At 40.4% G+C, this 14,788-nt stretch overlaps 1 protein-coding gene across 3 annotated transcripts in view; it reads left to right on the top strand.

Annotated features, from left to right (window-relative positions):
- Positions 1-4,190: 4,190 nt before the first annotated feature.
- The window catches only part of LOC310727112 (collagen alpha-6(VI) chain-like), a 60,103-nt gene continuing 49,505 nt past the window's right edge, over positions 4,191-14,788 (top strand). For all 3 annotated transcript variants that reach the window (XM_083543299.1, XM_083543300.1, XM_083543301.1), the window contains exon 1: positions 4,191-4,501. The gene's annotated coding sequence lies outside the window, so the exon portion shown is untranslated. The remainder of the gene's footprint in view (positions 4,502-14,788) is intronic.

Here is a 14,788-nt window from a genome sequence, read left to right on the forward strand (position 1 = left end):
AGAGCCTTTGCTATGTTTCCACACGGACAGCTAATGAGGTGATACCGGAGAAAGTGCACCTCTTCAAGTCAAGAAGCTTATATATATATATATATATATATATATATATATATATATATATATATATATATATATATTTATAAATGTATATACACACACCCATAATATGCACTATATTGCCAAAAGTATTGGGTCACCTGACCTTTTCTTTTATATTGTTTTTATCTGTACGATTAATAAAGACTAATTTATGTTCGTGGCGCCATTATGAGGGAAAACCCACAAAACGCCACCCAGAGGGTTAATTGTGTAAAACAAGGCAGATTTGGTGTTTGATTTAAGACTTGGCGCAGAAATAAAACCTGGATACATTCATTAGGTAACAACATTTTTAATTCGTTTTGTATTAATATATATATAATTTAAATTATTGTAAAATTAAAAAATTTAAACCTCCAGCAAAACATACACTTATTCACAACGTCCCTTCTTTACTTAGATATAAGTAAAGAAAAAAAAAATTTCGGTGGAGTTTATTTATTTATTTTATATCTAAGTAAAGAAGGGATGTCGTGAATAAGTGTATGTTTTGCAGGAGGTTTTAATTTTTAAATTTTACAATAATTTTATATATATATATATTAATACAAAACGAATTAAAAATGTTGTTACCTAATGAATGTATCCAGGCTGAACATCCACATATAGAACACAAGCAGAGAAAAGATGATGATCATAAATGTGTCTGTTCTCAGTCATGTTTACATCACTGACTCCCTCTGTCTCATCCACGTTAACCCCCAAACTTCTTACTGCTTCTGTCTGCTGATTCTTATCTTCGTAAAGAGTAAGAAACAGGGCTTTATACACCAGCGGATTAAAAAAGACGCACTAACAGGAAATCGGTTGTTCGGCTGAATTCGACGCGCAGTGAAAATTAAAAATATATATTTCACCAAATCAGTGGATTAAAACTAAAGTAACGAGCCGGTTTTGAAAATGTAAGAAGTAAAAAGTACAGATATTTGTGTAAAAATTTAATGAGTAAACGTAAAAAGTTGTCTGAAAAATAAATAGTGGAGTAAAGTATTTATACCAGAAAAATCTACTTAAGTACAGTAACGACGTATTTGTACTCCGTTACTTCCCACCTATGGTGCTGTGTGACATTTATCATCACCCCTTCAACTTCCAGTTTCCCGTTCATTACTCTATCAGAAACTCTCTTCACCTCCACTACACCCTTACTTAACTCCTCCCTCAGAATCACCCCTAAAACCTTTCTCTTTCCATCCACACCATGATAGAACAGTTTAAAGCCACCTTTATTGTTCCTGGCTTTACCCTCTTTTACCCTCCACTTGCTCTCCTGAAAACACAACATCTACCTTTCTCCTCTTCATCATATCAGCTACCCCTCTTCCTTTACCAGTCATAGTACCAACCTGAACCTCCATTCTCCTACACTTCTCCTTTCCCTGCTGTCTCTGTAGATGTCCTCTCCTTCTCCTCCTATGGCCAACAGTAGCCCAATTTTTACCAGTACCCTGTTGACTAAAAATACCTGTGGCACTCGTTGTTGGCCCGGGCCTCGACTGATCCGGTATGAAATTCTGGTTCGTGATTTGCATATTCGATTTGGCACGTTATATGCTGGATGTACTTCCTAACACAACCCTTCCCAATTATCCGGGCTTGGAACCGGCACTAAGAGTGCACTGGCTTTTACAACCATAATGGCTGGGTTGAGCAATAGCTCCCTCTAAGGTCACAAAATACAATGGTCACAGAATATGCAGGTGTATCGTCCAATTGAGAAACAACTTAACCTCTTCAAACTGCATGCAGATGTAACTATCGATATAGACAGAAACTGCCCTCTTTTGTGCAGCCTGAAATGGCGACCAGTGGTCTACTCCAAGTATACATACATCAATGGTTCCATTTGGATGCTATTCGAAGAGGAGAGGCTTTTCTCAAGAGGAAGATACACCGATGTGCCAGTACTTCAGCCGGTGCTGCCACGATTCTCATAATCCTACGACTTTATTCTCGTAATCTTTATATATACAGTGAGGAAAATAAGTATTTGAACACCCTGCTATTTTGCAAGTTCTCCCACTTAGAAATCATGGAGGGGTCTGAAATTGTCATCGTAGGTGCATGTCCACTGTGAGAGACATAATCTAAAAAAGAAATCCAGAAATCACAATGTATGATTTTTTTAACTATTTATTTGTATGATACAGCTGCAAATAAGTATTTGAACACCTGAGAAAGTCAATGCTAATATTTGGTACAGTAGCCTTTGTTTGCAATTACAGAGGTCAAACATTTCCTGTAGATTTTCACCAGGTTTGCACACACTGCAGAAGGGATTTTGGCCCAATCCTCCACACAGATCTTCTCTAGATCAGTCAGGTTTCTGGCCTGTCGCTGAGAAACACGGAGTTTGAGCTCCCTCCAAAGATTCTCTATTGGGTTTAGGTCTGGAGACTGGCTAGGCCACGCTAGAACCTTGATATGCTTCTTACAGAGCCACTCCTTAGTTATCCTGCCTGTGTGCTTCGAGTCATTGTCATGTTGGAAGACCCAGCCTCGACCCATCTTCAATGCTTTAACTGAGGGAAGGAGGTTGTTCCCCAAAATCTCACAATACGTGGCCCCGGTCATCCTCTCCTTAATACAGTGAAGTCGCCCTGTCCCATGTGCAGAAAAACACCTCCAAAGCATGATGCTACCACCCCCATGCTTCACAGTAGGGATGGTGTTCTTCGGATGGTACTCATCATTCTTCTTCCTCATACACGTTTAGTGGAATTATGACCCAAAAATTCTATTTTTGTCTCATCTGACCACATGACTTTCTCCCATGACTCCTCTGGATCATCCAAATGGTCATTGGCAAACTTAAGACGTGCCTGGACATGCGCTGGTTTAAGCAGGGGAACCTTCTGTGCCATGCATGATTTCAAACCATGACGTCTTAGTGTATTACCAACAGTAACCTTGGAAACGGTGGTCCCAGCTCTTTTCAGGTCATTGACCAGCTCCTCCCGTGTAGTTCTGGGCTGATTCCTCACCTTCCTTAGGATCATTGAGACCCCACGTGGTGAGATCTTGCATGGAGCCCCATTCCGAGGGAGATTGACAGTCATGTTTAGCTTCTTCCATTTTCTAATGATTGCTCCAACAGTGGACCTTTTTTCACCAAGCTGCTTGGCAATTTCCCCGTAGCCCTTTCCAGCCGTGTGCAGGTGTACAATTTTGTCTCTAGTGTCTTTGGACAGCTCTTTGGTTTAGGCCATGTTAGTAGTTGGATTCTTACTGATTGTATGGGGTGGACAGGTGTCTTTATGCAGCTAACGACCTCAAACAGGTGCATCTAATTTAGGATAATAAATATAGTGGAGGTGGACATTTTAAAGGGAGACTAACAGGTCTTTGAGGCTCAGAATTCTAGCTGATAGACAGGTGTTCAAATACTTATTTGCAGCTGTATCATATAAATAAATATTTTAAAAATCATATATTGTCATTTCTGGATTTTCTTTTTTAGATTATGTCTCTCACAGTGGACATGCACCTACGATGACAATTTCAGACCCCTCGATGATTTCTAAGTGGGAGAACTTGCAAAATAACAGGGTGTTCAAATACTTATTCTCCTCACTGTATATATACTGTATATATATATATATATATATATATATATATATATATATATATATATATATATATATATATATATATATATATATATATATATATATATATATATGGGGGGGGGTTGTTTGTTTGTTTTGTTTTTTTTTAATGACACTAAGTTGTAATTGGATATATGACTAAAATTTTGAGGAGTTCACGTTCAGCAGTGTCCTTTGTTTAGTAATAACAATATTTGTTTTAACTAGCTGGCAAACTTGTAAGGAGCTACTTAATGACATATTATATGTCATTAAGTAAGTAAATGTTTTTTTATTTATTTTTTTATTTTACTAATTATTTATTTTACAAGTAATTTGTAAAATAAAATAAAAATAAATAAATAAAAAAAAACATTTAAATAGGTGAGTTAAATAATAGTGTATAGCATAATGTGAATAAATATCATATCCCCAGCCTGGTTTACAGATTAGAATAAATAAACTTGGCATGAAACATGGCAAGAAAATAGCTTTTATCACAACATATTAGGCTGAGTGCAGAGAAGGCTGGTCAAGAATTGCACAGTTGTTTGCAGGGTTAGGGGATTGGTTTTGTCCTTTTATATAAGAAAGGAAGGGGAAAAAAAGAGAAAAACTTGGCTATAAAAAGTGCTGCACATACCAGTGGTCTGTGTAAACGTGAGTCTCATTAGTAACTGACAGTGTAACTGAAGGCGACACTGACAGCGTTCAACAAAAACTATGCATATGTTTTGTGAGTAAACACAGGGTAAAACACTGGATTAAATCCAACCTTTCTGTGGTGTTCAGAATCATCTGCAGACCTGCCTCAGGTAAGTCCCTGCCTTACAATACATGTGCGATCAGCGACCGAGAAACACTTATTCATCATGCAATTGATGAGTCGGGTATGAGAGCATTATTATAGGTTCACTATAGCAAATAATATAAAAGATGAAAATGATCCTGGATATCTAGGTTCTAAGTAAAATGCTTGGAGAAGGGGAAAAATGGATCCATTTCATGAATACTTCAGCTGTTGTAAAGATGCCCAAATTTAAACAGACATGGACACTTTCACGACAGGGTTTGGATTTGTATGCAGTTTGCCTAAAAAAAGAGTGTTAAAAAACTTTTTTTAATAAACTGAATTTAAATAGCTGCGATCGTTTTCAGCCCTTAAGGTTATTTTTACTCAAATGAGAATGATTTTGTTGATTAATACACTGCAGATTTCTATAAAGCATTGGTCTCATAACTACTTTACAACTTTATAAGCATCCAAAAAAGAAAAAAAAAATTGCAATAGCGTATAGATGTTTGTGTTTGTTGCCAAGAGGCTGGCGATGATTAATGAGGACATACACACATGTGCAGTGGATACAAAACTTCACACTGTCGTTAAAATTATTTGTATTCCTTCCATGCTATGAGACGCATTGGGCGCCAAGGGCCTGCCGGGCTTGTTTTTTTTTTTTTTTTTTGTTATGGTAAGTAAAAAATTCAAAAAATTCAAATAATGTTAAGGTGTTTTTCCACCTTTAGAATGATACCAAACAAAAAATAATTGTCAATTACTAATAACATTAATAATAATAACAATAAAACAATAATAATAATAATAGTATTTATTACTATTAATACTATTATTAGTATTATTAATACTAACAGTGTTAGTAGATGTTGTTTGTAAAAGCAATTTTAAAAGTAATTTTTCTAAAATCAGTCTTCAAAGAAGTGATTATATAAGCAGGACTGCACAAAATATTATTGAAATGGAACAAATGTACATATGTACTTATTTTGCGAGGGCTTGCTATTAAGGACATTCCTACCATAAATAGTCAGTAAAAGTAAAAGTTTTAGGGCGACAAAAAGAGACCAGAGAATAAACAGATCAAGTGACTGTTATTTCAATTCTGTTCTATTCAGTTTAATTTGTTTAGCTCTTTTTAACAAAGCAGGTTATAAAATACCAGTGATAAGGAAAAGTTCTCTAAGATGATATGAGGAAGAAACATTGGGAGGAACCAGACTCAATAGGGGAGATCCTAGGAGGCACCGAATGTCCACTCATTATAATTCCATCATTGTTAAACTGTGCTGTTTTGTGATAGGTTCTTAAATGCAAAACTGTTAATGCAAAGAGGTATATTATGATAGGCCAAAAAATAGTGGCAAGAAGGGAGTAGGTGCACTTTTGTGCTTGTTTTAAACCAGTATGTGAGGAAGCCTACTAGCAAGAAAACCTTATTTTTCATGCCCAAGTAGCTTAATGCATCAACACATTTGTATAATGTAATATAGTATATGCATATAAAGGACATCTTTACCAGTTGTTAATAGACAGAATGTGTCCCACCAGTTTACTATCTAAACTCTGCAGTTATTTACATATTTCTGTTTTGTTAGTGCATATGTGAATATAAGCAACATGGTCCCCTGGTGGTCTAGTGGTTAGGATGCAGCACTCTCACCGCTGCGGCCTGGGTTAGATCCCCGGTCAGGGAACCAACAACAGCCACTCAGTGCCGGTCCCAAGTCCGGATAAATGGGGAGGGTTGCGTTAGGAAGGGCATCCAGCGTAAAACATGTGCCAAATCAAACATGCGGATGATCCGCTGTGGCGACCCCTGATGGGAGGGACAGAATACTTCAGGACCTAGAATACTTAAAAATTTTTGTTGATCTTGCCACTTTAATCCAGTTATTAGACTACTACACAAATATTTGAATTTTTCTTCAATATTGTGCAGCAAAAGTTCTGATGAACCCAAATAAATCTTTTTGAACCCATTTCCTGCAAAGACTTGGACTGCAAAACGTGCAGAATCAAATTATGTACTTATTGCCCAAAAAAACTACACTGCCCTTAGTTAACCCTGCTGGCAGCAGCATACTGTATGTTGTTGCTTTTCAGTTGGGATCAAAGTAAAGGAGGTAATCTTTGATAGCTCCAAATATACAACTATTTTGGCACACAACCTACTGGCCTCTGTTCTGGGGTCTTAATTTGTTCCCCCAGATGGGGCTACTTAAATACTAAATTGTGCAATGTTGCATAATTACAAATACTTCAATTTTTAGTCTGATTTGCCACCTTGATCCATTTATTACCTTATTACACACCAACCTTTCCGACATGTTTTTAATTTACTTTGTTTAGCATTCAGTCAGGGCAACAATCCACTATGCTTCACTAGATGATGCTTATATGTTCAGTTCTTTTTCAGACTGAAACACAATTTATTTCTGCTACTATTTGCATAGAGGCCATGTGTTAATAATTAGATCCTGAAAAGGAAACCTTTGTTTCATCAGATATTAATCAAATAAATGTAATATCTAAAAAGAAGATTTGTGATATAAGGTGTCATGTGGTTGAATTAGTTTCTTAATAAATCTGGCCATGTATACTTTATTTGTTCTGATAAGATAAATTTGTTTTAAACAAACATGTGCAGCTGCTTAACAAAACAAACACATTGATAATATACATATTCATGTAATTTATATAAGAGTTCAGCAGTTTGGTAGAGAAACTAAAGAGTTCTTGTAGCAATTGTATCTAAACCTTGGAGTGTGGAGATGTGAACCAGATGGAAGAAGTTAAAATTCTTAATAGAGCATGTGGGATGTGTTCAGATGAGTCCTTTACTTGCCAGCTTATATAAAAATTTTATATATATATATATATATATATATACACATATATATATATATACATATATATATATATATATATATATATATATATATATATATATATATATATATATATATATATATGTATATATATGTATATATATATATATATATATATATATATATATATATATATATATATATATGTATATATATATATATATATATATATATATATATATATATATATATATATATATATATATATATATATATATATATATATATACAAACACACACACGTACACATACACTATATTGCCAAAAGTATTGGGTCACCTGGTCATAAGTTTGGTATGTGATTTTTGAGCATTGCATCCCACATTTTAGATAATTCAGATAGTTTCCTCCACTCTTTTTTTGGAAGCTGTTACATTACATTTTAGAGTGTGTTAATTCAATTCATTTTTATTTGTATAGCGCTTTTAACAAAGAATATTGTCTCAAAGCAGCTTTACATAGATTAGTTTATGGATATTTTTGTTCAACAGCCACAAGCCTATTATAAAGGCAAGTACTGATGTAGGTAAGGAGAGCTTGAGTGCAGTCAGCATATGAATTTATCCCAAAGGTGTTCAGTAGAGATCAGCTCAGAGTTCTATCGCAGGCCAATCAAGATCAAAGCAAGTTCAGGTGGAATGCAAAATTTTATTATACTTCATCCAAATACTTTAAGAATTGAGGAAAAAAAACACATATAAAAGAAAAGGTCAGGTGACCCAATACTTTTGGCAATATAGTGCATATTATGGGTGTGTGTGTATGTATAAATATATATATATATATATATATATATATATATATATATATATATATATATATATATATATATATATATTATATATATATATATATATATATATATATATATATATATATATATATATATATATATATATATATATATATATACACACACACACAGGATAGCGGGATAGTGAAGTCCGAATGGGAAGGAATGCCTAGGGCTATGCATACACATACGGACACGAACAATAACGGACAGTGAGTGTGAGTGAGTGGGTTAAGTAGGTGCTGGGGATGAGTGCTTAACGAGTCCCAGGTGTGTGTAATTGAAGCCAGGAGCGGCAGAGATAGCGGCAGCATGACAGCCGCTGAAGGGGGCATGGCAGGTTGATTCCTGACATTACCCCCCCCAAGGGGCGGCACCTGATGCCCCAAACCCACATACGCCTGGTGGGCCAGGGCACTCGGAGGAGGGCCTCGGCATTCATCCAGGGTCAAAGGGGACCCGGTTAGAATTGCCGCGGAACCCGGGGAAAGCCAGGAAGAACCAGAGGCGGAGCGACATCCCCTGTAGAAAGCCAGAACCAAACGATGCCTGCTCTGGAGACCTGGAACGGAACAACGCCCTCAGTGGAGGTCCGGAAAGGAGCACAGTCCACCGCGCAGGCCAGGAACAGAGCAAAGCCCTTGGCAAAGACCGGAGGCTGACTACATCCCCGGCGAAGACCGGCGGCAGGGCGACGCCCTCAGCGGAGACCAGAGGCGGAGAGACGCTTCTGGCAGAAAACACCAAGAAGAACAGGAGCAGAACGACGCCCTCAGTGGAGTCCGGAGATCGTGCGACACCCTCTGCGGGGTTCATAGGTGCGATGTCACCTTCAGAGGAGCTCGGAGGAGAGAGATGTCGCCTTTAGGAGAGGTTGCAGGCGTTACGTCACCTTCAGGACAGCTTGGATGCAGGACGTCATCTGCAGAAGAGCTTGGGGCTGTGGTGTTGCCCTCAGAGGAGTCTGGGACTGCGACATCACTGTCGGATGGCTCTGGAAGCAACCTGTGGCTGTCAGAAGGAACTTGGGCAGTGATGGAGCTCCCCACAGGGTCTTCAAACACTGCTTCACCCTTTGGAGAGACCTAGCAGAGCGAAGGTGCCTCCACAAAGGCCTGGAACAGTGTCTTCACCCTCAGAGGACCTTGGGACCGCCATCTTCACAGGCATTTGCAGGCGTAACCTCCAAGCTTCACTTGCAGGCGAGACCTTGGTAGAGGAACTTGGTGACAAAATGTTGCCTTGAGAGGGACTCAGTGGTGATGCATTGGCGTTGGAGGAGCTCAGAGGTGAGACATCACCGTCTGAGGAGCTTGGGGCTGTCACACCATCTTCGAAGGCACCTGGTGGCGTCACATCGCCTTCAGATGAGCTCAGGGGCGAGTTGTCGCCGTCGGAGGAGCTCAGGGGCAAGACGTCGCCTTCCAGGGAACCTGGAGGTGAGCCGTCGCCCTGTGAGGAATTTAGGGGCGAGACATCGTCCTTTCAGGCACTTTGGGGAACTTTGAAGCCAGACTTTGCCTTTTGAGGAGTTGGAGGTGAGACAGGCCTTCCGGAGGGGTTTGGCGACAACGTTTTGTCCGTGTCACGGTCCTGTGGCGGTACAACCTCCTTCTCACAGTCTTTCGGCGGTACAACATCTCTTTTACAGCCAGGCAGCGGTACAACGTCCCTTTTGCCGCCAGGCGGCGGTACAATGTCCTCTTGCGACCAAGCAGCGGTACGACGTCCCTTTCACGGCCAGGCAGCGGTGCAACGTCCTCTACGCGGTCAGGTGGTGATGTCACGGCACCCTCGGTGGGACAATGGAACTGAGCAGAGTGCTCTGAGAAGCTCTGGAGCGGAGCGGCACCCATGGCGGAACACTGGAGCGGAGCGACACCCTCGGCGGAAGCACTGGAGCGGAGCTCTTCCAGAATCGAGGGGGCTGTACTGTAGATCCGCCGTAGTCATCCCAAACATCCCTGTGAGAAGCCTGATGAAGTGGGTGCATGAGCTGAAATCACCTCCAGCCGTCGTTCCACAACTTACTGGCAAGAGAGAGAGAAATTCTCCAGACAGGAGAGAGATGTGGAACGAGATTTTGGCTTTTTCTGTGGAAAATAGGGATGAATGCGCCTCTATGAATCAACCAACGTTCCGTACGAATCCGCCCCACTCGGCCATGTTGCTGGAGAAGCTAGCCAGGTATTCCATCGCACTCTCAGAGGGGCGTGGCGCAGCCACGCTTGCATGCTCCAGAGCCGGCGAGTGAGAATTGCGAGAAGCAGCAGCGAGCTTCCGGGTGTGATCCGAAGCGGAGTCAGGTTGCCGGTTCGCCGCGGAAGAGCGAGTATTCTTCTTCATGTTTCGGTTGGTCCTGCTGTTACAGATCAGATCACGCAGAGAACACGGAAGCAACCCGATCATGTCTTTATGGGGTCCGTTATTCTGTCATGTGGCGAATGAACGGAGGCGGAAGCCGGAGTGCAGCTTGCTTGGGTTTAAAACAGCAGTCCGTAGATATAGAGAGTGATAGCCGTGGTACGCCTTGGAGGAGTGACGTCCACACAGTCCTGGAGTAAGCAAAAGAGAGGAAGGAGTAGTCCGAGGTGCGCTCGGGGAAAAGCGCAGCTGATCCGAGGTGCGCTTGGGGAAAAGCGCACCTCGGGCAGGATAGCGGAGTCCAAACGGGAAGGAACGCATAGGGTTATGCATACCCATACAAACACGAACAATAACATACAGTGAGTGAGTCTAATAGGCTTATTTTCAGACATAAGTAAGTGGTTGCCCACTGACTTTGAATCATGAATTAGTTTATCTGCAATTTTTTTATACATTTATTTTAACACTGTTATTTGTACCATGTGAAAAACCCAGCAATTAGGGTTGCACAAGCCAGTACACTCTTAGTGCGAGTCCCAAGCCCGGATAATTGGGGAGGGTTGCATTAGGAAGGGCATCCAGCGTGAAACATGTGCCAAAACAAATATACAGGTCACGAACAATGGCCAACAGCCGCCACAGGTAATGTTACCCAAGAGGGTACCTGTGGAAATTGGGCTACTGTTGGCCGAAGGAGAGGAGGAAGACGTCTACAGAGACAGCAGGAAAAGAAGAAGTGTAGGAAAGTAAAGGTTAGAGTTGGTACTTTAAATGTTGGTACTATGACTGGTAAAGTAAGAGAGGTAGCTGATATGATGGAAAGGAGAAAGGTAGATATGTTGTTTGTTCATGAGACCAAGTGGAAAGGGAGTAAGGCCAGGAACATTGGAGGTGGGTCCTGTTAAACTGTTCTTTCATGGTGTAAATGGAAAGAGAAATTGTGTAGGGGTGGAATAAAAGATTGGTGATTGGGGCAGACTTTATTGGGCATGTAGGTGAAGGGAAAAGAGGTGATGAGGAGGTGAATGGTAGGTATGGCCTTAAGGAGAGGCATGTGGAAGGGCATATAGTGGTAGATTTTGCTAATAGGATGGAAATGGCACTGGTAAATACTTATTTAAAGAAGAAGAAGGAGGATCAGAGGTGGAGGAAAATGCACACAGGTGGACAATGTTCTATAAAGGGGATGCAACTTGAATGAGATTGGAGACTGTAAGGTGTTGGCAGGGGACAGTGTAGTTAGACAACATCGGATGGTGGTCTGTAGAATGGTTTTGGAGATAAAGAAGAAGAGGAGGAGAGTGAGGACTGAAAGAAGAAAAGGATGAAGGAAACTAAAGGAGGAAGACAGCAGTGTGAGGTTCAGGGAAGAGGTCAGACAGGGGCTCAGTGGTGGTTAAGATGTGCTGAATGATTGGGCAAATACCGGAGAAAGAGGTTGGCAAAACAGAACTGGAATCGACAAAGTGATGAGAAAAGTAAGCAGGAGTACAAGGAGATGTGGCAGCAGGTAAAGAGGGATGTGGCGAAAATTAAGGAAAATTAGAAGTTGTACGCTAAGGAAGGAGAAAATTATTTATACCGATTGGCCAGTGTGCTGGGACTGATCTTTAGGAATAAGGGATGTTCAGACCTACAGTAACTACATTAAGTTGATCAGTCAAACCATGAAGTTATGGGAAAAAGTAGTGGAAGCCAGGCCTAGAGTAGAGGTATACATCTGTGAGCAACAGTGTGGTTTCATGTCGTGGAAGAGAACCACAGACGCAATATTTGCTAGATAAAGGTCAGAAGGAGTTGCATTGTGTGTATATAGATTTAGAGAAAGCATACAACAGGGTGCCGAGAGAGGAATTGTGGTATTGTACGAGGAAGCCAGGTGTGTCAGAGAAGTAGGTGAGGGTGGTGAGGACATGTTTGAGGACATTGTGACAGCAGTGAAGTGTGCAGTAGGAATGCCAGACTGGATAAAGGTTGGACTGCATCAAGGATTGGCTTTGAGCCTTTCCTGTTTGCAGTAGTAATGGACAGGTTGACGGACAGGGTCAGAAAGGAGTCTCCATGGACTATGAGGTTTGCGGATGATATTGTGATTTGTTTTGAGAATAAGAAGCAGGTTAAGAAGAGCCTGGAGAGGTGGAGGTACGTGCTGGATAGAAGGGGAATAAAAGTCAGTAGGAGTAAGACAGAGTACATGTGTGTGAATCAGAGGGGGGGCAGTGGAGTGGTGCAGTTGCAGGGAGAAAAGATGGAGAAGGTGGAGTTCAGGTACCTGGGGTCAACAATGCAAAGTAATAGAGCGTGTGGGAAGTGCAGTTTGCTCTGATCACCATCACTGTACCCAGCAACATCGTTTATCTGTAATAAATTGACATTCAGTGCAACCCAGATGAGGATGGGTTCCCTCTTAAATCTGGTTCCTCTCAAGGTTTCTTCCTTATGCCATCTCGGGGAGTTTTTCCTTGCCACGGTTGAAAGAGCTTTTCCTCTTCACTCTGCCCCTGACCACAGAAATGTATTCATCCCCAATCCGTAGACTAGAGACTGTTCAAACGTCCCTCAACTCTATGGTGTACCACAGGGATCGTTGTTCTCCCTATATATACTACCACTGGGTAATATCATTAGAAAACACAATATCTAATTTCACTTCTATGCTGATGACATCCAATTATATGTTCCTTAAAACCAGATTCAGTCAGTGCACTCCAGTCCCTGTCCGGCTGTTTAACTGACAATAAACTTTGGCTGGCTAGTAATTTTCTGTTCTAATGAGAATAAGTGTGAGCGTATATTATTTAGTATGCAGGAGCAGCCTAATTTTAACCTCAGTGGTCTTGCACCAGAATTTTAAAAAGAGGTTTGCAACCTAGGCATCATATTTGACAGCAATTTGAATTTTGCAAAGCAAGTAACCTTAGTTGTAAAAACAAGCTTCTTTCAACTCTGTTTACTATCAATAATACTATCATTGTTTCAATAAGATATATTTGTTAAGATATGGAAAAAGCCATTCATGCTTTTATTAGTTCTAGATTGGATTACTGCAATGCTCTTTATTTAGGTGTTACTCAGTCCTCTCTTCATCACCTACAGCTGTTCCAGAATGCTGCAGCATGGCTTTTAACTGGTACCAGTAAGCATGCACATATCAACCCGGTCCTTTCCTCTCTCCATTGGCTCTCGGTACAGTAGGGGATTCAATATAAAATAGTTTTATTTGTTTTCAAATCTCTGTCTGGTACGGCCCCATCATATTTAAATTAACTTCTCCATCTGCGTACCCATGGCTCTCAGGTCCTCTAATCATGTCTTGCTTAAAGTGCCTAGAACAAGATATAAATCATGGGGTGAGCGTGCTTTCTCAGTGGCTTTGGAATTCCCTCCCTTCTGATCTCACCTCTGAATTCTCTACATTTAAAGCTAAAGATCCACTTATTCACCAAAGCCTAGCCAAAGGTGATCAAAAACCCAATGGTGTCAGGGCCTGGCTGGAGGTGTCAAAATGCAGGACACACGCCGACCGTTTAAGATAAGAGTTTTTAATAAAAAAAAATAAAAAATAAAAAATGGGGAGTAACCAGGTTAATAGTTAATAATTCAGAGCTCAAACAAAAAAACAACAGTGTGGATCCCAAGAAACAACTCCAAAAACAAAAACCCCAAAAAGTTCAAAAACACATTTAAAATGTTCAAATAGTCTGAACACAAAGCATTGAAAGCCAGGCAAAAAACACAGCACAAACACAGTTCAAAAACAGAAAAAGGGCAGAGCTTGTATAAACAGAGACTCAAGCAAAAACCACAGTCCATTAAGCCAAGAAGGTATCAGGAAGAAAAGGCTAAAAAATCTCCGCGACAATCCGAGGGGACATCCTTGATGAAAACCTGCTCCAGCACTCTGGACCTCAGACTGGAGCGATAGTTTATCTTCCAACAGCAACCCTAAGAACACAGCAAAAATATCAAAGGAGTGTCTATGGGACAACTCTGTAATTGTCCTTGAGTGGCCCAGCCAGAGCCCAGATTTTAACCTGATTGAAAATCTCTAGAGAGATCTGAAAATAGCTGTGCACTGATGCTCTCCATCCAACCTGATTAAACTTGAGAGGTTTTACAAATAAGAATGGGTGACCCTGCCCAAAAATACTTGTTCCAAGCTTGTAGCATAATACTCAAAAAGACTTTAGGCTGCAATTGGTGCCAAAAGTGTTTCAACAAAGTATTGAGTAAAGGCTGTGTAAACTTATGAACA

The sequence above is a fragment of the Silurus aristotelis genome, assembly GCF_946808225.1.
Source record: "Silurus aristotelis genome assembly, chromosome: 1".
Classification (NCBI taxonomy): domain Eukaryota; kingdom Metazoa; phylum Chordata; class Actinopteri; order Siluriformes; family Siluridae; genus Silurus; species Silurus aristotelis.